General features: G+C 33.2%; 1 protein-coding gene and 1 pseudogene across 2 annotated transcripts in view; one reads left to right on the top strand and one right to left on the bottom strand.

The window, feature by feature from the left end:
• Positions 1 to 25,350, top strand: part of MDGA2 (MAM domain containing glycosylphosphatidylinositol anchor 2) — a 767,088-nt gene that overhangs the window by 627,562 nt on the left and 114,176 nt on the right. The window lies entirely within an intron of this gene.
• On the bottom strand, positions 4,428 to 5,232 carry LOC138380911 (replication protein A 32 kDa subunit pseudogene; annotated as a pseudogene).

Here is a 25,350-nt window from a genome sequence, read left to right as displayed (position 1 = left end):
TTTCACGTCATAGTCCATTCCTTTTTAAATCTTTGCTTATATCCTATATTCCTAATCTGGCTGCATAACTAGCTTGAATTTTTTTTGCATCTTGTTCCTGATTTGTCAGCACAAAATAGGCAATATATTTGTCATGATATAGAGGAATTGACTTCCAGACTACATATATTTCTACTACCTCTTCCCCTAGACTGATATTTGAAGCTTGAGTATTTTGTGTTCTGTCTATATCATGGGCTCATGATGTGGTACTTTGTTCTCACTTAAAATGCTTTGAAAAGCTAACCTATTTTCTTTAGATCTTTCACTGAAATAATGTGTAGTATTCTCCATTTTAGAACCAAACTATGCTTAATTTAGTAATCAGAATGAAAGGATATTATTATTTTCTTTCATAGGTTGATACTTGAAGAAGGTTATCTATGAAAAGTCAAATATTCAAAGTGTAGCATCCTTTGGGATACTAAAAACCATGGGATTGGGAGTCTAAGCAATTCTGTTCTCTTCTCAGACCTACTGCAACCTCACGCATGGTCTCTGGCAATTCGCTTAACTGCCTTGCATCTTATTTTTGAACTTATGAATTAGAGGCCTGGATGATTTTGAAATCTTTCATTTTTTTCTAATTCTAAAACTCTGTAATCATTCTATACTATTTCTCATGAATTTAGATGTTAGAACAACACCTTCTCACTTGAAAGACTTACAGATAAAGGCCATACTATAATAGCTAACAATTTACAGCTAGCAATTTAATTTGCAAAGATCCTGCACACAATTTTTTTTTATTATACACTCACAACTGTCTGGAACCTAGGCAAATAAGGCATTATTATCATTAAAGTGTTAATGTGCTTTGAAGTCAGGCTTTTTACCCTTCAGCTTTCTTGTGTATTAAATAGATATAATTATGTCTAACTCACAGTGTTGTTAGAATTAAATATGCCTGGCATACAATAAGTATCAAATAAATGGCAACCATTAATACTAGTATAACATTTTAGCTATAATATTTTTGCTATTTTCATACATATAATTGCAGTTATTTTCAGAATAAATCACTAAAAGTTGTAAAGGATAAATGACCTGTAAAATTTGTACAGCTATCAAAGTGCAATGCTAGGATTTCAATCCAGGTGTTTCACTTCAAACTTCACCCCAATTAAATCCTATTCTGTTATATGTAATGAACATACATTATTCTTTTTTTTAATTGGTATGAACTTTTTTTTAATTTCAGCTTATAATGGGGGTACAAAAGTTTAGGTTATGTATATTGCCCATGCCCCCCCAACCCCCCCCGAGTCAGAGCTTCAAGCGTGTCCATTCCCTAGACAGTGTGCATCACACTCATTATGTAGGTATGCACCCATCACCTCCCCCCACCCCCCACATCTGCCCAACATCCAATTGGTGTTATTTCCAAGTGTGCATTTAGGTGATGATCAGGGAAACCAATTTGCTGGTGAGTACATGTGGTGCTTATTTTTCCATTCTTGGGATACTTCACTTAGTAGAATGGGTTCCAACTCTTTCCAGGAGAACAGAAGAGATTCTATATCACCGCTATTTCTTATAGCTGAGTAATACTCCATGGTATACATATACCACATTTTACTAATCCACTCATGTATTGATGGGCATTTGGGTTATTTCCACATCTTTGCGATTGTGAATTGTACTGCTATAAACATTCTAGTGCAGATGCCTTTTTTACAGAATGTCTTTTTTTCCTTTGGGTAGGTGCCCAATAATGGGATTGCTGGATCGAATGGTAGGTCTACTTGTATCTGTTTAAGGTATCTCCTTATTACTTTCCACAGGGGTTGCACTAGTTTGCAGTCCTACCAGCAGTATATGAGTGTTCCTGTCTCTCCACATCCATGCCAACATGTATTGTTTTGGGACATTTTGATAAAGGCCATTATTCTTAAGAAACCCAACCACCTAGAAATGTGTACAGATAGAGTAGATGATCTCACATGTCATAATCTGTTAAGTATGGGTGCCTTTCTATGCTATCTCTTAATCAATTTAAATATTTGTCAGGGTGATTCAAAATTTAAGAGAGATTTGATACCCACACAGATACTCCAGAGAAAGAGAGGGAGAGAGAGAGGGAGTGTATGTGTGTGGGGAGTGTATTTCTTTGTGTTTTCAAAGCTGGCAGAAGAGGGCAGATGTGGCTTCTTTTATTTCCTACACACTCAGCTTCTTTCTCAGCCAATATTTAAATATTTAAATAATGATGGATTTAGTTTTACCCAATCATTCTTATGAGAATATGTTTACCTCATTGTATATATCTCTCTCAATAGATTACAGAGTGGAATAGCAAGAAAAAATGGTTTTCTAGACTCCAATTATAGTGTAAAAAGTATCTTTTCTTTTTTGGATGTTGTACCCTATTTAAAATCAAGTAACTTTGTTCCTAGTTGGGCTATAAACGATGAATCTATAGTTTTGCAAAACTTTTCTAAACATCTGACCTTAATTAGAAAAACAATAAACCAGTACCTATAAGTACTGGTGTTTTACTGATGCTTATGATCTCACTGAGCAAAAAAAAGGGTTTTTTTTTTTATACTGAAGACAACTTTTATTACCTAAATTACCTTTGTTATCATTATAGTGTAAAACAGTGAACTACATTATAGCTTTTCCTTTTGTTTTTTTTTTTACTTGTTGCAATAACAGTAGAATTTTGGCGCTTTTGGTTCTTCAATTTATACTTAAATCATATTTCAACATGTTGTATTTTAAATTTGATCAAGAAAATTAAGACTTTTGACTCAAGTGAGGGAATGAAAGAGTAATAAAAATCAGCTTATTCCAGAGATAGTATTTTTCATTTACTACCTTCATTTGCGTTTCTATTCCACTATATTTACTGACAAGTATTTAGTAAACAATAGACTGTTTTCTACTAGGAAGGTGAAGTTCCTGAAATTTCCCATGACAGAAGGACTTATAGTTGAACAACTTAACATTATATGGGGAAAATAAGTCAAGGAAGACCAAGGTTATGAATGAAGGTATCAAACCCTTTGTTAAATTTTAAATACCTTGAAATAATATAAAGTCAACTTACTAATCAAAATAATATAAATGATATAATACACATATTTAATTGGTAATGGTAAGTAGCGGATAATTAGTGTCCATTTATTGTTTACAATTGATAAACTTCCAACTCTTGTCTGAGAAATTTGAATAACAATTTTAATTGTGTTTATTTTTCAAAGAATAGCTATACTAAAAGGAATTTTGTATGAGTATCTGATCTTCCATGAGCTCTTCTCATTTTGTAAGTCACTGTTACTTGGCGTTCATCTTCTGGGTCTCTTACTATATTCAGAAATTCAGCTTGATCTTGGAGTTTTAAGATTCAGCAAAGTTTATATAACCTTTATTTAACCTACTCAACTTTATTAAACTTGTCCAGATAATATTTTTAAACTTTTCTCCAATATATATGTTTATATAACCTGAGGTTTCCCAAGCTAGCTTCCTATGCTCTGCTCTTAATACAAGTGGCCTAGTTTACTCCTCATAGAGAAATTATTTTTTAGGCCTCATGATATTTTACTTCATTTCTTTTTTCTTCCTCAGTGTTCTTTAAACATACCTCTCTTTTCCTTGTCTGCCATCCATTATTTTTTATGATATTGATACAATATTGATATCTATCACAACTAGAATTTGTTCTTCCGACTTCCTTCCTATTATAATGGAATTTCACCAGTAATCTTTGTAAATATAAAAAATATTTTGCATTATGTTTTGCATTTTTACAGTAATACAATAGTTTGATTAAATATATGAATATGCTTATTTTGAACAAAATACAGTGACATTTTTCTTTCCACTGCCCCACCAGGCTATCATTCTAGAAACTCATATGCATATATACACATTTTCAGCAGCAATCGTGATAAGAAAGTAAAAGAAAATGCAATTCTGAAAGTAATATCACATAGACAAAAGGGAAACACAAACAGGTAGATGTTAGTGAGTTTCTTAGCCTTCTCTTTGACCACAGGCCCTAGTCTTGCTCATTTTCTCTCAACAAGAAACATTTTATGAATAGGAACTTTCAAGAATTATTTAAGTAATAGAGTCCAACTCTCTTGGTAGCATTTCTCTATCAATTCTATCTATCCTAACGTAACTATCTTATTTGTAGTTTCTCTAGGAAATTCCACCCTAGTTTACATCCCTGTCTATTGCCAATCTCCCTTTGAACTTAAACAAATACACAAATAAAAACAGAAGAGCAATGAATTTCAAAAAGATGTCAATTGATACCTTTTATAGATGAGAACTACTTCCTAAATATCAAATGGACAAACGTGAAACAGGAGACAAGAGATGATGAAAATAGTTCCAGCTGGGAAAAATCTTCAGTATTCAATTAGATCCAGTTACTAACATTTTGTGTCTATAGATTTAAAATGATCATCATTCACAGTGGAATAAATGTATCCCTCCTTGCTAATAAAATTCACAGCTTACTTAATTGAGGCTACAGTCATGTGTTGTAGCTAATTCTTAAGATCCTGAAAGTACAATCCTTCATGTCTTGGACAATCCTTAATCAAATTCAGCACCTGGTTTTTGGCCACAGTGAGGCTATTTGCTGGCATGAAGTTATTCGCACCCAAGTTCCCTACATCCCCCATTCCTAGACTGTTGATAGGTGCTCTCCCTGGCTGTTATATTTGTTCAGCATCATCTGTGCATTGGCTACTTGCAGAATGAGTGTGCTAAACCCTTTCATATCCTCAAGGGGCATGCTGTTAAAGGCTACCAGGCTCTTTTCTGTTCTGAAATGATCTCAGGTGGCCAGCCACTGTCCCCTATGTTTCTGGAGGAACCACAGTGTTTTCACCACTGCTACCACCTGTGCCACCCACTGGTGAATATCCATGGATGCAGCTGTCATGCCATCTCTTTTGTCAACAGTGTTGGCTGGAGCCCTCTCTGCATGTCTGATTATCTCCACCATGGTGACCTGTGAAATCTCAACATTCCCACTTTTGAACATTTAATCAAGCAGAGTGGCAGAAAGCAGCTGAGACATGGTACAGGGCACAATGTGCTGGGCTCAGGCCCTTGATTTCTTTTCAGACTGAGAAAGCATCAGTGCTCCAAAAACCCCAGGGAACTCTGTGTAGCACTGGCTCCCCTATAGGTGGAGCTGCCATAGGTTTCAAATATGCTATTCAACATCTTGGTTGTGATTCCCTCAGGAAAGAGGCCCAGCAGGTTTAGTTGTGGTGGGTTCACAGGACTCCTCAGAACCTTTCTGTTGCTGCAACGCTCTAATTTTTGCTGGTTTCCCTCTGCATTTTGAATATGAATAATGTTGAGTCCACAGAGAATTAAAGCAATAATTCAAGTATATAAGAATTTAATTTTCTTAATACTTTTAAAAAAATGTTTTGTACTCTTTATTGTTAGATTTTTTTTTTCATTTCAGAGTATTATGGGGGTACAAATGGTTTGGTTACCTAAATAGCCTATGCACTGCACAACAAATGTGCCCATCCCCCAGAAAGTGTGCACCACATCTGTTACGTATGGATTTATATATCCCCTCCTCCCTCTCCCACCTGCCCGATCCCCTGTGAATATTACTTCCCATATGTACACATTAGTGTTGATCGATTAGTAACAATTTAATGGTGAGTAAATGTGGTATTTGTTTTTCCATTCTTGTGATACTTCATTTAGAAGAATGGGCTACAGCTTCATCCAGGATAATATAATAGGTAGTTTGTCAGAGCAATCCAACAAGAGAAGGAAATCACGGGCATCTAAATGGGGGCAAAAGAGGTAAAACTATTGCTCTTTGCTGATGATATGGTCTTATACCTAGAAAACCTGAAAGATTCTGCCAAGAAATTCCTGGAATTGATAAATAAATTCAGCAAAGTCTCAGGTTACAAAATCAATGTATGCAAATCAGTAGCATTCATATATGCCAACAACAGTCAAACTGAGAACAAAATCAAAGACTCAATACTTTCACAATAGCAACAAAGAAAATAAAATAACTAGGAGTATGTTTAACTAAGGAGGTGAAAGACCTCTACAGGGAGAACTATGAAACACTGAGGAAGGAAATAGCAGAGGATGCAAACAGATGAAAAACCATGCCATGCTCATGGATTGGCAGAATCAACATTGGTAAAATGTCTATACTACCCAAAGTGATCTACAGATTCAATGCAATTCCTATTAAAATACCAACATCGTTTTTCACAGATCTAGAAAAGTAATTCTATGCTTCATATGAAACCAGAGAAGAAACCATATAGCCAAAGCAACCTTGGACAAAAAGAATGAATTGGGAGGCATCAATTTACCAGACTTCAAGCTATACAAGTCTATAGTAACCAAAACAGCATGGTACTGCCACAAGAACAGAGACATAGACCAATGGAACAGGACTGAGAACTGAGATATAAAACCATCCTCATATAGCCATCCTTATCTTTGACAAAGCAGACAAAAATATACACTGGGGAAAAGAACCCCTATTCAACAAATGGTGCTGGGAAAATTGGATAGCCACATGTAGAAGGCTGAAACAAGATCCATACCTCTCACCTCTCACAGAAATCAACTCACGATGGATAACAGACTTAAATCTAAGGCAAAAAACCATAGGAATTCTAGAAGAAAATGTTGGAAAAATTCTTATAGACATGGGCCTAGGCAAAGAATTTTGAAGACCCCAAAAGCAATCACAGCAACAACAAAAATAAATAAATGGGACCTGATCAAATTAAAAAGTATATGCACAGCCGAAGAAACTATCAGTAGATTGAATAGACAACATACAGAATGGGAGAAAATATTTGCATGCTATACATCTGATAAAGGGCTGATAACTAGAATATATATAGAACTCAGGAAAATCAGCAAGAAAAAAATCAAACAACCACATTAAAAAGTGAAAAAAGGACATGAACAGAAACTTTTCAAAAGAAGGTAGACTAATGGCCAACAAACATTAAAAATAATGCTCAACATCTCTAATCAGCAGGGAAATGCTAATCAAAACCACAGTGAGATATCACTTAAATCCAGTGAGAATGGCTTTTATCAAAAAGTCCCAAAACAATAAATGTTGGCATGGATGTAGAGAGATAGAAACACTCATATAGTGCTGGTGGGACTGCAAACTGGTACAACCTCTATGGAAAGTAGTACAGAGATACCTCAAAGAATTGAATTTTTTATCAGCAGAAAGTTGGTGCTCTTTGAAAGTAATGGCAAAACTTAGACAATTAAAAGCTTTTCCTAAAACCTGTGAAAATGTTGCTACTATGTCATCTCTCCCAGAATACTGCTTAAGGACTTCACAAAGCTATTAACATATACTGGCTATTTTCCTCCCCCTTTGACCAATGGTACATATGGTTATGATCATGATCACTGGTTTAGAAGTGAATGGACATTGAACTATCCTATTTTAGACCATTTTTTTTTTTGTTTTTTAATGTGAAAATGAAATTGCATCTCCATTTATTCCTACCGACTGAATTGAACACACAACCCTTATAAGAAACATAGTGCTTAATGTGCAGAATTTAAGAAACTTGCTCTTTAATTTGCTCTAATTCCAAATTTTTATTATACTGTCATAAATAATAAAAAGAAAGTTTTATATTCAAAAACAAATATAAGTTTTTATTATATTGAAAGTGTTTGATAATAGTTGCCTTATACTAATACCTTCCTTAAGTGTGTGAACAACTGAATTTTCACATTAATAAAATTATGTTGAAAAGTTTTTTCTGAATAACATCTGATTTAAATATTGTCAAATGAAACATTAAAACATTCAGAACAATTGGCAAGAGTTTATTTCTCATAAAAAATTCAGGAAAATATACTATCAAAGCAATTGTCGTGGAAATAATTTAAAGACATATATTAAAACACATATGCTACCTGACAAAGATCACAAATTAATTAAACAATGATGGTTAATTAAATGGTATAATGATGAAAACTAATCCCTAAAATGTAATTGATTGAAGTTCTACAACATTTATTTAATGCAAAGCAGTATGCTAGGTCTGGTCCTCAAGAAACTTTTAATTTAGTTGTTCAGTAGTTCTTAAACTTTGGTATGTAACAGAACTATCTAGAGAGCTTGTTAAAATGAAGAAACTCAGGATCCTGCCCAAACTACCAATTTAGAATTGTTCTGGGTCTTTGGTTCCATGCTTGGAAAATTCGCAAGCAGGCCTGGTGTGACGGAGTGACCTAAGACAGGAAGCAATTCCACACAAACAGCTTTTATTGAAGAAAAGAAGGGAGCTATACAAAGCGAGAGTATGTCCCAGAGAGGAATGGGTCAGTCTCTAGGAATGGAGAACGACATTGAGGACTCCCAGGTGGTTTCCTTTTATAGGCCTGGTCCAGGGGCGGGCTTACAGGAGTTGTGGGATGTTACCAGAGGATTGATATACATGACTGGTAGGTGTTCTTATAACAAGGTTGCAGTTCCACAGGTGTGTTTGCCTCAAAACCTCAAGTTCCTGCTCTTTGAAGTTGTTAGCTATGTTTTCTTGCAGTCCCATCCCAGGCTTCTTTGCCCCTAGGAACTGTCCTCCTGGTCTGTATCTGCCACCTGGAGATTTGGTCCCAGCCTAACAGAATATCTTAAATTGTAATCTCGGCATCACAAAACTCCCTAGTTTGTTCTAATGGACATTGATTTGATAGCCGCTGTAGTAGATAATGTATTAACAGTAAAACAAAATGGTATTGACAGTAAAACAAAATGAAAGCAAAGTAAATAGAAATGATTTTTGTTTTGTTTTACTTTGCTTTTTGATGCATCAAATCCTTTTCATAAGTGACATTCATCACCACATAATGATCTAATATCTCTGAGCAGAGATATTTTTCTCCTATCAAATTTCAGAAATATGACTTTGATGTGTACTAAACAAGCTAACTTTGGAATTAGGTATTCCAAATTTTTCCTTTTAAATACTGGTATTGACTAACGTGGTTGTATTTATGAGAATAATACTGTAATCAGGCAAGGTCTGAAAATGATGTCTTAAGAAAACAAAGAAATTATCATTTGTATTTAAAATAAGAAATGAAAAAAATGAAAATATTACAGGGAGTTACATTTAATTGCATTTTCCACTATCTTATGTAGTTATTTGCTTTTCATCAAGACAAAAATTAATGCTTTAATACTTTCAATTCTAGAACTTTATATTTAAGGGTATTTTGCTCTTACAATTAAGGCTGTTTCACAGCAACACTTGAATTAACTATTAAAATCCACTTATAGTACAAAAGGCATGAGAGAGAGCAACGTGACACCGATGGTAAGCTATTGAAATATATTTGTTAATCTATTATACAATTTGATCTGTTGATGTTCATTTTATGTTTTGACTGAGTTTCTGCATTTATGTATTTGAGTGTTTTCTGTGTGTGTGTGTGTGTGTGTGTGTGTGTGTGTTTGCCTTTTAGTTAATATGTTATCCAAGCCCTTCTTCCTAGAACTTAATCCAGCTGCAACGTTTGAGCACAGGATCCTTTGCAGACTGCTCTCACTTCTGACACCAACTACAGGTGTCGACTCAGCCAGTCCCCAAAACCAATCTTACGTTTGATAATTTGTTTTAAGGATGCACAGAATTCATTGAAAATATTATATTGTATTTAAAGTTACAGATTATTATGAGAAAAATATACAGACTAAAATCAGCCAAAGTAAGAGAAACACAGGGCAGAGTTTAGTAAGGTTGCAAATATGAAGCTCCCATTGTTCTCCCAGTGGAAGCAGAATGCATTACCTTCCCAGCATTGATTTGTGACAATATGCACAGAGTATTGCCAGCCTGGGGGACTTATCCAAGTCTCTGTGTTCAGAGATTTTGTTGAAGCTCCATTACATGGGCATAATTGATTGATTGATTATCCACATAATTGAATTCAATTTACAGGGGAACTGATATGGTATGACCCAAAGCCCTCACCCAAAATCATATGGTTGATCTTTCTGGTATGATTACCCGCCACCAAAAATCAGATCATTGATCTTTCTGGCATGTCTATATTCCAACCTAAGATTATTGGGTGTGGCTAGCTCCCACTCTGAACAAAGACGCTTCTATTAGGCATAACATAGATTACCACCCAGAAGCTGGTGCAAAGGCAATGCCTGTCTTTGTGCAAAGTCAAATCCTTTATGACACAGCTTTTTAAAACAGAAAGATGAAAGCTTGAATGAATTAAATAAAAAGATATTCAATATGGACCCTAGTATATAAGAGCAACATAGGGAAAAAGTGATAACTGTGTAAAATTTATAATAAGTATTATTTATCATCAGGGATTTAAATGTTTAGGATTTAATTAGGATTCATAACTATTCAGTATGATGTATTGAGAACCAAACTCAATGTTAGAATCAAACCTGATAGTGAAGGAACCTTAAAACATTAATAGAGGAGGTAAATAGTTTCCAGGTGTTTTTTTATAATCCTTATTCATTTATGGATAACTGGGAAAAATGTGCTTAATAAACAATGCTATTTTATTATAGAAATCTATCACATCATCATACCACTAGGGTAATAAAATATCTTTATTACTAATAACATTTTTCATCAGAGTTGAATTTCCTAGTGTATGAGAAGGAATTTTTATTTTTTTAACATAAGTATTCACAGTAAATAAAGTGCCAATAAATTACAAGATTGAATAAGTTATAGTTATTGGGAAAAGAGGTGTACAATTTCAGGACTTTTGTTGAAAATGTTTTCACATCCCTCATTTCCCCTTGTCAATATTAAATGATATGTAAGTGATTAGATTTAGTCAAGGCATATTGCTGTGCTATTAATCAGCTTCATGCATGCTCAGGAATCATCAGGACAGTCACAAAAGCTATTTTTGTCTCAGTTCATTTTGTAGAGCTGAGCTCAAAATTTAATTTCTTTACATAATCATAGTGAAACAATTTACATAGCTATGTTCATTATGTAGGAGCTTTTTGGCAAAGTACAAATAAGTATATGATTTCTGGAGAACTCAGGTCTCTATCCGACTACTAAAAACTATTGTAAAAATAAAGATCACTATACTGTACTATTCTAATGTATAATAAATTTAATCATAAACAATTGCTACTAGCTACTGTAATACATAAATTACTAGTAAATTTTTCTGTAGCATTTCATTGTGACAGATATGGAGCTGCCAGTAATTATCCCCTCACTGGAATAAGAAAACTGTCTTATTTTAAATCTCTTAACTAATTGCTTAACTAGTAAATAGCCATGAACAACTTCTGATAACATTGGTATCTACATTTTAATTTTTTCTTTTGAATAAAAATACCATATTTAATTTTATGGACATTTTAACAATTTCAGTCACTTCCAAATTTGAAATTCCAAGTTAGATTTGCTGTGGGATATTATTCTCTTTTTCCGTCTTTGGTTTATGTTCATGCTATGGATTTGAATGGTATGAGAGTTTCTAAAGCATTGTCACTAGAAACAGTTTTATTGCCTTGGTGTATACTTCAGCTGTTGATAGCATCTGTTACTTTTGATCTTTTGACAGAAAGATTATATTTAGGACTAGCTTTTTTCACCAAATCATGAAGTCATGAGTTGGAAGCAATTATTCTCCTTCTATTGAGATCATATAACTGTGCATTTTCCTGAGTCCATGACAAAATGATTACTTATAAACAAGGCCCTTTTTGTATTTCAACGTTTCGTTGGTATCTAAGAGTGTCTTATACTGAATTCAATGTTATTACAGATAGTGATCTAGCCAAGTGATCTAGCCAATGTATTGAATGAACAAAGGCATTTGACAGTTCATTTTTAATTTTAAGGGTTTATTATAAAGCACAGTTACATTAACTATTTTGTTCCTCTTGCAAGTATGAGGGAAAATAATCACATTTTAGTTTCACATATTTCTCTTAGAAACATTCAAGTCCGAAAAAAAAGAAAAACTACTGATGTAAGCTGTATGTTTGGAAATGTCCTCACAGACATCATTAACTTTTTTCATTAAAAAAAATTTTTATGTACAATTTGTGGATATAAAATTTCCAAATATTTAAATATCAAAGCCATAAATGACTAAATTTAGTTGCTTTGAATCTTAGGATGTGAATAAAAAAAGAAGAGAGGTATTAAGGACTATTAAGGGTAAATTATCGAGTGACAGATGGTGTTGCTATTTGACAAGTGTTCTCTTTGATAAATAGAATAAACAAGTCAGTACTTAATAAAAAAGTATTTTCTAAGTACCAAGATGAACATACTATTACTTTCTCAAAACTCTAAAATCTTCTTTACATTTCTTGAAGGATTTAAATAATCCTCAGGAGATGACCTTTCTAAAGCAGAAGATGTCTTCCCTATTATCATTCTGTATCTTGAAGTTCCTATTGAAGTATGTGACATTTCCACAGAACTTTAAATAGAAACATGAAAGGACAGAACAGGAAGTACATTCATAATAATAAAAAATGTCTGGCTATATGACCCCAATAAGACAAGTTAAATATATTAACACTACTTATTTCATATTGAAGGACCAGATGGTAGCCAGAAAAAAATCAGAGTATAAAGCCTAATTCAGAGTGTGTGCCCTGATACTTGCAGTTGTAATCCCATAATCCTTGCTCTCTTGCTCCTGCATTTTATGGCTCTGTCGTGTTTGTGTGTGTGTGTGTGTGTGTGTGTGTTTGATTCCATATATGAAAACAAGTCAATAACTAGAAGCTTGATGTTCAAACCTTTTTTACTGAGATTATTAACCATATGGCTATAAAAAACAAAGTGAAGTTTGCCATATTTTTCAAATAAAATTTGTATTTTATTCTCTATCTGGATTTAGTACCCTTAATATAAATTATTTTAAATCTTTGATCTTGCTTTTTTTTAAATGAAATAGTGTTTCAAAGACACCTTTTTAAATGTGTGTTGCATACAACACTGGCCATTAGCGGAACCTCAGAAATAAAAGTTGAGGTTCAAATAGCAAAAATATTAGTTAATATTTTTGGAAAATGCTTAAAAAATACCAACAGTTTTCTTTACCTGTTACCTGTACTTGTTTACAGTACTTCTCAGTACCTTTTATTTGTTAAAGACCATCACGGATTTTCAAGAGGAGAATAGAACCTGTAGCATTTTCCAAATGAATTCACTATGAAACTTTTTTTTATTTCTAGTAATTTATTCAAGAGATATTAAATAAGCACTTGAATTACTAGTAAACAAACCTGAACAAGTCCCATGCTCACAGTAAACTAGTCTTTTATGACGAATGTTCTACATAAAACCTTTAGACTACATTAAGTGCTTCATATATGTTGGTCTCATTTAATTTTCAAAATAAACCTATGATTACACACTGTTATCATCTTCATTTCACCAATGTGGAAATAGATCACATGTCTAGCAAGTGATAAAGTTTGGATTTCGACCTGGGAACGCTTAGGGACACTATATTATATAGAGGACTGATATTTTATTACAGCCTGTTCTACATAAGACAAAGCAAATATTTTGTCATATATATGAAATTTGGAGCTGTAGTTTTAATTTCATAATATGGATAAACTGCATGGTAGGAAATTTGTAGCAGGAATTTCAGTTCAACTACATGGGCTACTGAACTGCTGGCCTTTAATATATCTTCGTATTCTGAGACTTCTGTGATTTTATGAAATATTTATGATCTACTTGGTGGTTTCTGCCACTTGTCTCCTCTGCCACCTGCTGTGGTTCTACTTAGGTAGCTAATCATATAGAACACATATAAGTTCATGTGTGTAGTTCTACCTGATAATGTAATCAAAATGGAAGCTATTTTGGCAGTAGAAACAATCTATTATTTCATGTTATGGGTATCTTTTCCTCTCCCATTGACACAGTTACACAGGATTTAACAGGATGTGTTTTGAGTAGCTATTGACAACATACAATTCAAGCTGAAGTTATATTCAGTTTCTATCATACTATTAACATGTAATTCTAGCCATGATGAAAAAACAGTCACATGTTGTCACCTGACAAGATGAAAAATATCAACTTTCCACCTTGTATTTATATTTATACTTAGTTCATTCTCTGATAATAAATCACAATCCCCAGGCATATGTATTTTATTGTCTTAACAAGTATGCCTTTTTTTCCCTATCCATTCTATAAGGTAAATATAAATTCTCAGTAACTCTACTTCTTTTTATTTGACCATAGTTTCCTATTTCCATTCTTCATAATTTATGAAGTAATCAGCATGATTGTTGCATTGTGAATCTGAGGACATAATTAAGAAGTCCTATGGAAAGAGGAAAAAAATATAACACTTATCTCATATTCCTGTAGCTATACTAGAATTGCTAGCTAGTGCCATCTTAAGAAGCCATGTTCACTACGACAAAAGTGAGAAAATGTAACATGTAGTAAGAATGTACTCTTTCTTGAAGAAAGTTAATAAAAACCACTTAAGACCAAAGTTCCTAAGTCAATATACATACTTTATAATGGAATAATAACTTTCTTAAGGCATTTTCAAGATTTATATTGCAATTTATACTTTTTATGCTTATTTGGACCTGTGCCTCCACATTTCCTTCTTCCACTTGTGCTAATACTGTCTTCATGCTAACATTATACTTTGGACTGACACATTGGGAAGTGACATTTATAAATGAAGGAATAAGAATAAAGAAGAATGAAAGTTGTGAAACAATAGGAAATAGGAGTAGGATGAGTAGGCATGAGGAAATCAAGGTGGTGGATAGATAGAGGGGTGTGAGTTGACCTGTATTAAGAAAGTGTAGTGATCAGGTTAGAGAGCAGAATGCCTCACAAGCAGTGAACTCTTCAGTTTTTCCTCCCTGATATTCATCCCTGTTCTTCTATTTTCCTGATTATGGTCAGAGGAAGGAAGATGAAGGAGAGATCAAGTATTTAGAATAAATGATGACAAAGACAGGAGTCTGCAAATGTTCAAATGGATGAGTTTATTGATTTGAGGTATTGGAATTCTCAACTTGCATCCCTTAAGTGCTTGATATTCCTTTGATGCCAATTTACATTATAATTCTTAAACTGTTAATATTATCTATTTTTTCTTTTACAATTAGTTTTAAGAAAATATGATTTTTCTTTATTTGTGGTTATCACAATCTGTTTCCTTCTATGTTTTAAACTCTTAATAATTGCCTTCTTGGTGACTATAATGCTGGGGTGACAGTATTTTGCTTTTCTATGAAGGTCTATGGAATATATTCTCAGTCAGATATGTTCAGAGTTGGTTGGAATGTTCTAAGAGTCTTCAAGAAATCTAATAGGTAGTTTATTGAGCAAATTCATCATGATTTCTACTTTTAAAGTGTATATCTTTGTCTCAGGTTTCTTCTCTTATCCATCTCCATCTCTACAACTTATCCTCAATATCCTAAATAATTATGGCATACTTATACAGTAAATTACAACATGCATGCACACACACATACACACACACATACAATAACAGTTTCAATCCCAACACTTTTTGGCATACATGCTTCCCTTATCTTACCTTATGAGACATAATGGCTTGTCAGTAAGGAGGATGTCCTTTTTTTGAGGCCCTAACTGTGTTATATTACTGTATTTCACTTGACTCAGTCCACGTAAAGTTGCCTAGCACATATAGTAACTTAGTAAATTTTGCTGTCATTCATTTCCCTTGATTATCAGGGAGATATTGCTCCTGAATTTTATGTAAGTCTTATGCATATTTAGGAGCTTAATTAAACAAAAACTGTCCAGACACAAGTGTTTCTCCCTAAGATGATTTTCTCTCTTGAGATCACCAAAGTAAGTTCCTTCTCAACTGGTCACTTAGGTGAGTGCCATGTTGCTGCATCTGTATTATGGAATACTCGGAACATAGGCCTTATGCCCACCTGCATAAAGGAGAGAATGTGTGTTAAACTGATCCATAGTTCATGACAAACATTATCTCAAAATAAACCTATGATTAAGCACTATCGTCATCTTCATGGATATCATGAGTAAATAGTGCATAACAGCATTTGTTTACCTTAGACATTTTATGTCAAATTCTGTTACATCTTTGTGGGGCCAAAATATTACAAAAATATGTTGTGGCATTGCTCCAGTAGTAATCAATAGGACTCACTCATTACAGAGAATATCAAACTAGTAATGAAAAATCCCATCTTTCTCCCAAAGATTTTCCTTGAGCATATTAGTACTCTAATCATTTACTTGTGAGAACTGCCATTTGAAAATAAGCTTTCTGTCAATATACATTTCTTAAAATAAGTTGAGGTAAGTGCAGAGTCTATGTCAGGTATCTCAGTGTTTCTCTATCATGAACTACTACTACAGATAAGTAGACAGATGCAGACATACATAGATACATTCATGCATGCATGCAAACATACCTAACCGGGACAGCACTGTAAGTGTCACTATAATGGCTTGAAATTGAACTAGAGCCATATTGAGTAAATGTGAAAAGTTGCCTTTATGAGACATAAAGTCCTCCTCCCAGAATGGTCCTGAAAATCAATAAGCTTTCTTAACCAAGCATTATAAATAGTTTCTGATAGAAAATCAGACACACTTGACAGGTTATACTAAGAAGTATAGAGTAAGTTACTCAGTTCTACTGACTTCAATACTTAAATCAGTCCTGGGCAATCACATATATCTTACTACTGATGCTTCAGGACAAACAATTTGCCAGTGTGTTTACAGGATGACTAAGATAGCGTGCTGGACACCTAGTTGTGTCTTTTGGGTAGATTCATGTTGAATCTTTAATTTCCTTAAGAAGTTTCTCTTTTGGAAATTTCCTCAATAGCCTATTTAAGACTATTTGTTAGACCTGGAATCTAGCAAACTTAATTATGAATTTAATTAGCCTGTAGATGAGAATCAGAAAGAAGATCTAACATCAATGTTTTTAGGAAAAATGGTTGGGATATTCTGGGATCACTGTTGGCAGATGCTCACGTTGGTAGACTTCAATATTGTTTTTTCATTTTATGTGGTCATTAGTGTTGAGCAAAGCACCCTGGTGCTTTATAATTAAAAGCGGTAGCTTTACCTCAGAAAGAATCCCTGAAGAGGCTTTGTTGGTACAAATAACAAAGGCACAGATGTAGAGGTAGCTGATAAAACTTCTTGTACAAAGGGCTCCTGGATCCATTTGTGCATAATTGAGTTCTGTGTATGACACTGTTCTTGAATGGAGAACAATTGATATCTTTGTGCCATCTGTTATTTTGTGTCTGTGCCAAGTACCAACACTATAAGGTACAAACAGTGGTTTGTGAGCACTACAGTGTACTGGTACTCACTTGGATCCTATTTCAGCAAGCTTCCTCAGGCTGTCAAGACTAACAAAATATAGTGGCACTTTTTGTTAGGCAAAGATAATACTCAGAATGGTTGACTCTTGATGAATCACATTTGTGGAGCAGCCTGTGAAACCTAAGAAGGCATGAAGTCTTGTTTTTTCCTAGTAAAATGTCCCAATTGCAAATAACAGTGAATAACAAACAGCAGTGTTAATGCAGTAAGATAAGTTGATGACATCTGTGATTCTTACACCAAATGTCTACCTTTTCACTTGATTACCACATCACTGAAATTATGTAAGGTCCACAAAGATGTTCCTTGACTTTGCTGGGTGTTCTTTTCATGATCGATGATGCTTTACTCACTAATGGTCAACTCTGTTGGCTCCATGGGAAACCATTCAAGCAAAGGTTTGCTTAGTTGTTGGGATAAGTGCCATGTTGCATTGCTGAACTTAGAGAGTAGATTTTTCTATTGTGGTCTGAATTCTTTTCAAATGCATAATGTCCTTGTTGCCAGTATATGCATTTTGGGCAACACTAAATCAGGTAGGGGATAAAGGTGCCCTCAAGAAAACTAATCTTTCTCCAAAAAAATTCTCTAGTCTAACCATACTATAAATCACTGTAACATATACCCACAAGCATTAAAAAGAACTGAAACATTGGCAAGAACTTAAACTGAAAAAAGGAATTCAGAAAGCATCCCATTGTATACCTAAAAACTTAAATATGTGATTACATAAAAACGCATAATCCTCGAGGGTCAGTTCAATTCTTTTCAACAAACTCCTATTGAGAAACACTTGCATTTAAAGAACTATACTGATTCCTCAAATGAATAAAGTAAATTAGTAGAAAACAATTTCGATAAATTGGTTATTCCTGGTCATGGTATTATTTTGTATTTTTATTACTTCTTTCTAACCAATTTCACATTATTTCATTTAATCTTCATAAGAACTCATTGATAAACACAAGAGGAGTCTATATCCAAGACTCACCAAATACAAACTAGGAAACTAAATCCAAGGGAAGGTCACTTTGGTCTGTGTCACTTAAACCATTACCTTTAGCAACAAGAAAATACTTCTTGTTCCTTGTCTGCATTTCTATTCTGTTCATGCTTTATAATTTTCCTCAGAAGCCCTAAAGGAGAAATAAATATTAAAAAAATACAGTGCTAAAGATTTAAAGAATAATTACTAGTTAAAAAATATTTTAAAGGAACTTCAGAAAATGCCTACTTAGAGAGTTCAGGATTAACTATAATTTAGAAAGACTGTTACTAGGTCTTAGCTAAAGTTTTTTCAGTGTTAGCAAAAGTAGGTGGGAGATATAGAAGAGCAGAATGGAAACTTGAGTTTGCATAAACTTTGTATTTGTGCTAAGAGAAAATTAGAACATGGAAGTAACTGCTAGATTTTTTGCAAGTTGGCAGTTGCAACTGTTTTTTTTTATAGTAGCATTTTGATATGGTTGCCAGAACAGATATAGTTCAATAGTTTAGGACAAACTATAGTATCATAAATCAGCTGTGTAACCTTTTAACTGATAAATTGATGGACTAGGTAAATATTTTTGAGAAATGTGATAGGAAGAGCTGGATACAAGTATCCACTGGAAACCATTGTCCTGATCTGGGAATGACTGACCAGTACAAGATGTGTGAGCAGGAAGCATTTATTTTCTATTTGGACGTGTTCTGAGTGTTTTGATTATTTTGCATATTTGTATAATAAATAGGAGCACTTTCATTCTACAGTATTAAAAAAGAAAACACATATGTGCAAGCATAGCAAAATTAGCAGGAGATACATCCCAGCATTGCATTCATAAGGCTTAGATGAGACCTTTGCCTATAGAATAATCCCAAACCGAGTATAAAGCTGTTTTTGGAAGATCATTGTTAGATAAATATGAGTAAAGTAGCTTGAAGGAACCACAAGAAGTAAAATTACTTATGAAAAATCATTAAAAATAGAAAAATAAATTAAAAATGGAAATAAGACAATTAACACATCCCTAGAGACTACAATTCCTAATTTATTTTCCTACAACAGTTTGAGGAATTGGAAATTAGTATCCTGCTAGATACTCACTAGAAATACCAGGAATATAAAATACTGAGTTTGGTTTGTTAAAATAGTAAGGTAGAGAGGCTGAGGATGAGGGTGTTGGGCTGGTGATATGCCTAAGGGTTGGAGACTAGAGTTCTAATTTGAAATATCCAGTGGAATCATGCAAAATATATTGATATATTTTTATTAGAGTTACTTATCTACATTTCATTATTAATATACTTACAGCATTATATTTACACTTGCTAATATTAGTAATACTAATTCTGTACAATTATATCAATTAATATTTAAACTAACCTTATTGAAGACCCTACTAGGTATTATGAGATTAGCATTTTATTGGATGAAGAAGAGAACTGATCAAAGTTCTCATAATCTCTTTTCTGCCTTTAATGGCAAAGACAAGAATTATAATGTGAGTGAAAAGTTACCACACAGCTGAAAATACTCTCTTTCAATGTGTGAAGTAACCAAATATTTCAGTGTTTGAACCTTTCAGCACATTGATATTTTTGAAAACCAGGCCTGCAACCAGGAAGATATTGAAATTCATTCCTACAGAGCAAGGGGAGACTGAACAAATTAAACAACTACTCAAATATATGACATTTAATTTTAAAATCTCCAGTGGCACTTGGGATATCTGAATTTTTGGTAGGAAACTTTTGATGGTGCTTCTCTGAAAGCACATTTAAAGGCATTATTTTCTTAAAAGAAAAAGCTGGTTGACAGAAAATAGCCAATTAAAGATTCCATTAATTTCAAATTTATAAATCATGAGATGCAACTGTGAACAAACAGTAAATTTTATTTAAAAATGAAAAGAAACATCAGCACGTTGGAAAAATTTAATGGCATGGTATTAGATTCACTCAGAAAGTGAGTGAGGTAAATGATTATATACCAAAAACAATTATTTTGCTTATTTTATTCATAAATTTTCTTTAATTAATATAACTTGACAATATTTCTTTATTAATGTACACAGATAAATGCTATATTTTGCTTTTTAAAAAATATTTTTGAATTAGTTTTTTAAAGGAACTAATTTTGGTTCCACCAATATAGTCAAACTAATCTGTCAGTTAAGAAATAAATATTTCAAAAAGTATAGCTTTTTAATAATGTAGAGACCTCTTGTACAAGGTTTGCAAGATAAATTATATGGTTATCCTACTAGGCCTTTCCTCTTAGTACTTGTATCACATGATGTCTTGTATATATCTTATCTACTGAGGAGAATTGCAAAGTTCTTGCATGCAAGACTTGTGTCTGACATAATGCTGAAATGCTATGCCTAAAAGAGAATTTCATATTTAGGCAATGCTCAAATACTTTTGCATGGACTCTGGTTCTATGTATATCATATATTACTCGTCTTTTGAGTCTCTACGCTACACTGAAAATGGTATCCTCCTATCCATCACTGTTGTCAACATGTTTTTTGCTTTGCCACCTCTGTGATTTTGTTTATAAAATCATCCATCTCTGTGGTCAGTCCAAATCTTTCAGTTAACCAAAGCCAAATTATATTAAGTAAAAGTAAAGACTGAGGAAGTGTACAATGCTCCAATTTTCAGTCCCAGCCCTCTCTACAGTCAATGCTACTTTCCCATAATTTTCCCTTCCTTCTTTTCTCTGGGTAATCCCAAAAGGTTATTTAAAAATCAGGTCATGAAAACCTAGATCATTTCATCCTACAGTGATGCTCTCTTCTTGTGTAAACTTACAGCATTAGTACTCTGTATCATTCATTTTACACCTACCACTTGACATTTCTTAAACTCTGTTAAACATATCTATTATTTAAATGTTCATATATTTGTGCCTTGTCTTCCCCAGCTAGACTATAAGCCCTGTGAGAAGAGGGACTTTGTACTGTTTCTCACAATGCCTAAAACATGGATTTGCATATAGCAGTATTAAGAATACATAAATTTATATTTGTGTTTCTCATCTGCTAGTTCAAACACTTAAAGTTTCTTGAATGGTAGAAAAAATGCCTTACTTGGTGTTCTACAATACCAACATATATTAATTTATTGTCATAAATATATGCTGTTTTTCAAGCAAAAATAACAAAGACTCTTTAAAATACAGTGGTACCTCAGATACATTGTGAGTTTGGTTCCAGACCACCATGATAAGTGACTGTCAAAATAAAGCAAGTCACACATGAAAGTTAGGTTTACATTATACTGTAGTCTATTAAGTGTGAAATAGCATCATATCTAAAAAATGTAATAGGTTAATTAGAAATACTTAATTGTTAAAAAATCCTGATAATCTGCACCTGCTTTATCAACTAAGTTTATGGAATATTTTAAATCCCTTGTTGCCATTTCAACAATATTCACTCCTTCACCAACAGTAGATTCTGTCTCAAGAAACCATTTTCTTTGCTCATGCATAAGAAGCAACTCCTCATTTGTTAAAGTTTTATTATGAGATTGCAGAAATTCAGTCATATCTTCATGCTCCCACTCTAAGGCTAGTTCTCTTGCTATTTCCACCCCTTCTTCAGTTACTTCCTACACCAAGTTTTGAACCCCTAAATGTTGTATGCGGGTTTCCAAACTTGTATTAATGTTGCTATTTTGACCTCCTTCCATGAATTGCAAATGTAGGTTTTAGCATAATTCACAATGTATATTCAGCATAATTCTTAAGGGCCCGAGGGTTTTTAGAATGGTAAATGAGCACTGAAGCAAGAGAATCAGGCTGTCATTTGAAGCTTTGAAGCCACATGCATTGATCTTTCCTCTCTAGCTATGAAAGTCCTAGATGGCATCTTCTTCCAATAAAAGGCTGTTTTGTCTCCACTGAAAATGTGTTGCTTAATGTGAACACCTTCATCAATGATCTCAGCCAGATTTTCTGGATAACTTGCAGCATCTACATCAGCACTTGCTGCTTCACCTTGCACTTCTCTATTATGGAGATGGCTCCTTTCCTTAAACCTTATGAACAAACCTATGTTAGCTTCAGACTTTTCTTGTGCAGCTCCCTCACCTCTGCCAGCCTTCATAGAATTGAAGAGTTAGGTTCTTACTCTGGATTAGGCTTTGGCTTAAGAAAGGATTGTGGCTGGTTTGATCTTCTACCCAGACTACTCAAATTTTCTTCACATTAGTAATAAGGTGATTCTGCTTTCTTATAATTTGTGTTTTCACTGAAGTAGCACTTTTTATTTTCTTTGAAAACTTTTCCTTTGCATTCACAATTTGGCAAACTGGAACAAAAGGCCTAGCATTTGTTGATCATGGTTTTTGACATGGCTTCCTCATCAAGCTTAATCATTTCTAGCTTTTGATTTAAAGTGAGAGATGTGTTATTCTTCCTTTCACTTGAACACTTAAAGAACATTGTAGAGTCATTAATTGGTCTAATTTCAATATTGTTGTGTGTCAGGGAATAGGGAGGCCAGAGGAGAGAAAGAGAGAGAGAGAAGGAATGTGCCACTTTCACACACAACATTTATCAAATTCTTCATCTTACATGGGCCCTGTTTGGAGCAAAAGTGATGACAATAGACTTGCTCTATGAAGGGTTGGCACAAACCTTCAACTGGTAAAAACACAGAATTTGTGAAGCACAATAAAGTGAAGTGTAATAAAATGAGGTATGCCTATACATACATTTTTACAAAGTTACAGTGTCAAGAAGCCAACTGTGTTTACATTTATAGTCAATATATCAAAATTTGGAAAGTCTAGGAAATGACTTTTGCAAACTCAGTATTTAAGAAAAAATATATAGTTACCAAAATACTGAATGTGAATAGAGATATAAATATTATCTTTCCTCTCTGAACCATTCTTAAGGAAAGAGTTAGCACTTTTTAATAAGAATTCTGCAGTATTTTCTCAATGTTTGCAAATACATCAACTATGACTTAGCAGAGGCAATGAAAACAGTTTTTCCTCTGTTACAAACAATAATCTCTAAAAAGCTGAAACTTCAGATTTACAGTTACTTGACAGAAAAGAATTTACAGCACACTAAAAAGTACTGTGCTTCTTCTGCAAATACCCCTATATAAAATATAGTGAAAATATATGTTTTTTAAGGTAATTATTGACTATTTTGAAGTATACCCTGAGAGTATCCACTGTAACACTTGGCAATTAATGTCAGCAGCGTAACACAAATTACCCATGTCCTCCATTTCTACACAAATCTATTTTATGCACTGCTTGATTATTAGCATATATTCTATTTTCCTTAAAATATAATAAATGAATAAACCAATTTTAAAGAGGGATATATAAATTTAAATGGTTCCTAACAATCTTTTCCACCAGTGTTTATCTTTGTTATATAACAAACAAAAAAGTAAATTAAAACAATGCGATCGCTATATTTGATATGACACAATTTTACAGCCTCTGGAATTATAATCATTTTTATTATATTTTCTTGCATTGTTTTGTTTTATTTGTTGTTTTTGTTGAAACTATTATGCATAGTAGTACATAAAGAAGGACTTTAATGCTCAAAAAAATAACTCACATATTTACTTAACATAAAAATACTGTTGGAAAGAAATCATAGGCCATGAGCAAAAACTGAAAACCAAACAGCCTCTACTCTCTCACAGTTTTGTTGATGGAGTCCATTTTTATAATTCCTTACTACTGAGACTAAAGCAACATCATGATCCACTTTTTTGGCCTAAGATGAGGTATCATAATTTCACCAGCAAGATTTTCAAGAATGATTCTTTTGCTGAGTCCCCCTAACTTCTCCAATTTCTATGATTGCAGGGAAAAAAAGCCTTTATTTCTGAGGAATTCTGCATCTACTAACTTTGCTATCATGTTAATGACCTACATTATCCATGTATCTGATTTGTAAAGGACAGATCAATTTATGTTCTATTTGTCAAACTAACCATCTATTTCCTTAAGTAGAATAGAATTCTATGACTTAATTGGAGATATAAGCATATAAAATGGTTAGTTATCATAGACTTCCAGGTATAAAATATAAAATTGTAGCTATATTTTTGGTAGGCCAACATTTGCCAAATTTGGGATATTATTAAATAGCCATTTCTGTTTTTGTTGTAAAAATATGGCCAGAAATAAAATACATTGTCTAAGGGTGATTGCTTACTCTGAAAATAGAAAATGAACTGTTTCTTTTTCTTTTTCTTTTTTGTATTAATATTTGTCAATCTTCGTGAAAGAAAAAATACATTAGAAATGTAACTCATTCTTATTTCAACCCCTTTCCCTTTAACATTTTCAAAGGTATTTTATGTTATCCTTTAAGAAAAAAGTGAGGACCTTAGACTCTAGACTGATTAGTAAAAGTAAGGCAAAAAAGGATATCTGAAGAAGAAATTTGAAACTTGGCCTTTTTTCTGATATAAAAGTTTTAGAGTAACTTTTACTCTTAGAACTTGATGATACAAGTGACATACGGTCATGTTCACTCCAATATTTTGTATCTATTTTATTAAACCAAAAATTAAATAATAAAGAATTGAGAATTTAGTCTACATGTCTTTGGTAATATAATTTGAGCAGAAAATCTCTCTTGACTTCTATCCTGAATTCCAAGGGAAAGATAAAATTTGAATAATATAAAATGGTTTGTTCATATTCTGAGGCATAAACTTATTAAGGTTACAATCAATTTCCAACTATCTACCCATTAGATTCAATAATGACACATATAATGTTAAAGAGCAGATGAGTAAGAAAATTTTACTTCCTTTCTAACTGTGAAGTTGTATGCCTGAAAACCCCATTATAGGAGAATTACTTTTAGTAAAATATGAGAAAAAATTAAGTTATGTAACTGACGAATTCATGAAGGAATGGAAGACCTTTATAGTCATTAAATCAAACA

Source organism: Eulemur rufifrons, chromosome 2, assembly GCF_041146395.1.
Source record: "Eulemur rufifrons isolate Redbay chromosome 2, OSU_ERuf_1, whole genome shotgun sequence".
NCBI classification, from domain to species: Eukaryota; Metazoa; Chordata; class Mammalia; order Primates; family Lemuridae; genus Eulemur; species Eulemur rufifrons.
Note: the sequence above shows the minus strand (reverse complement) of the source record. Positions and strands in the feature narration are given on the sequence as shown.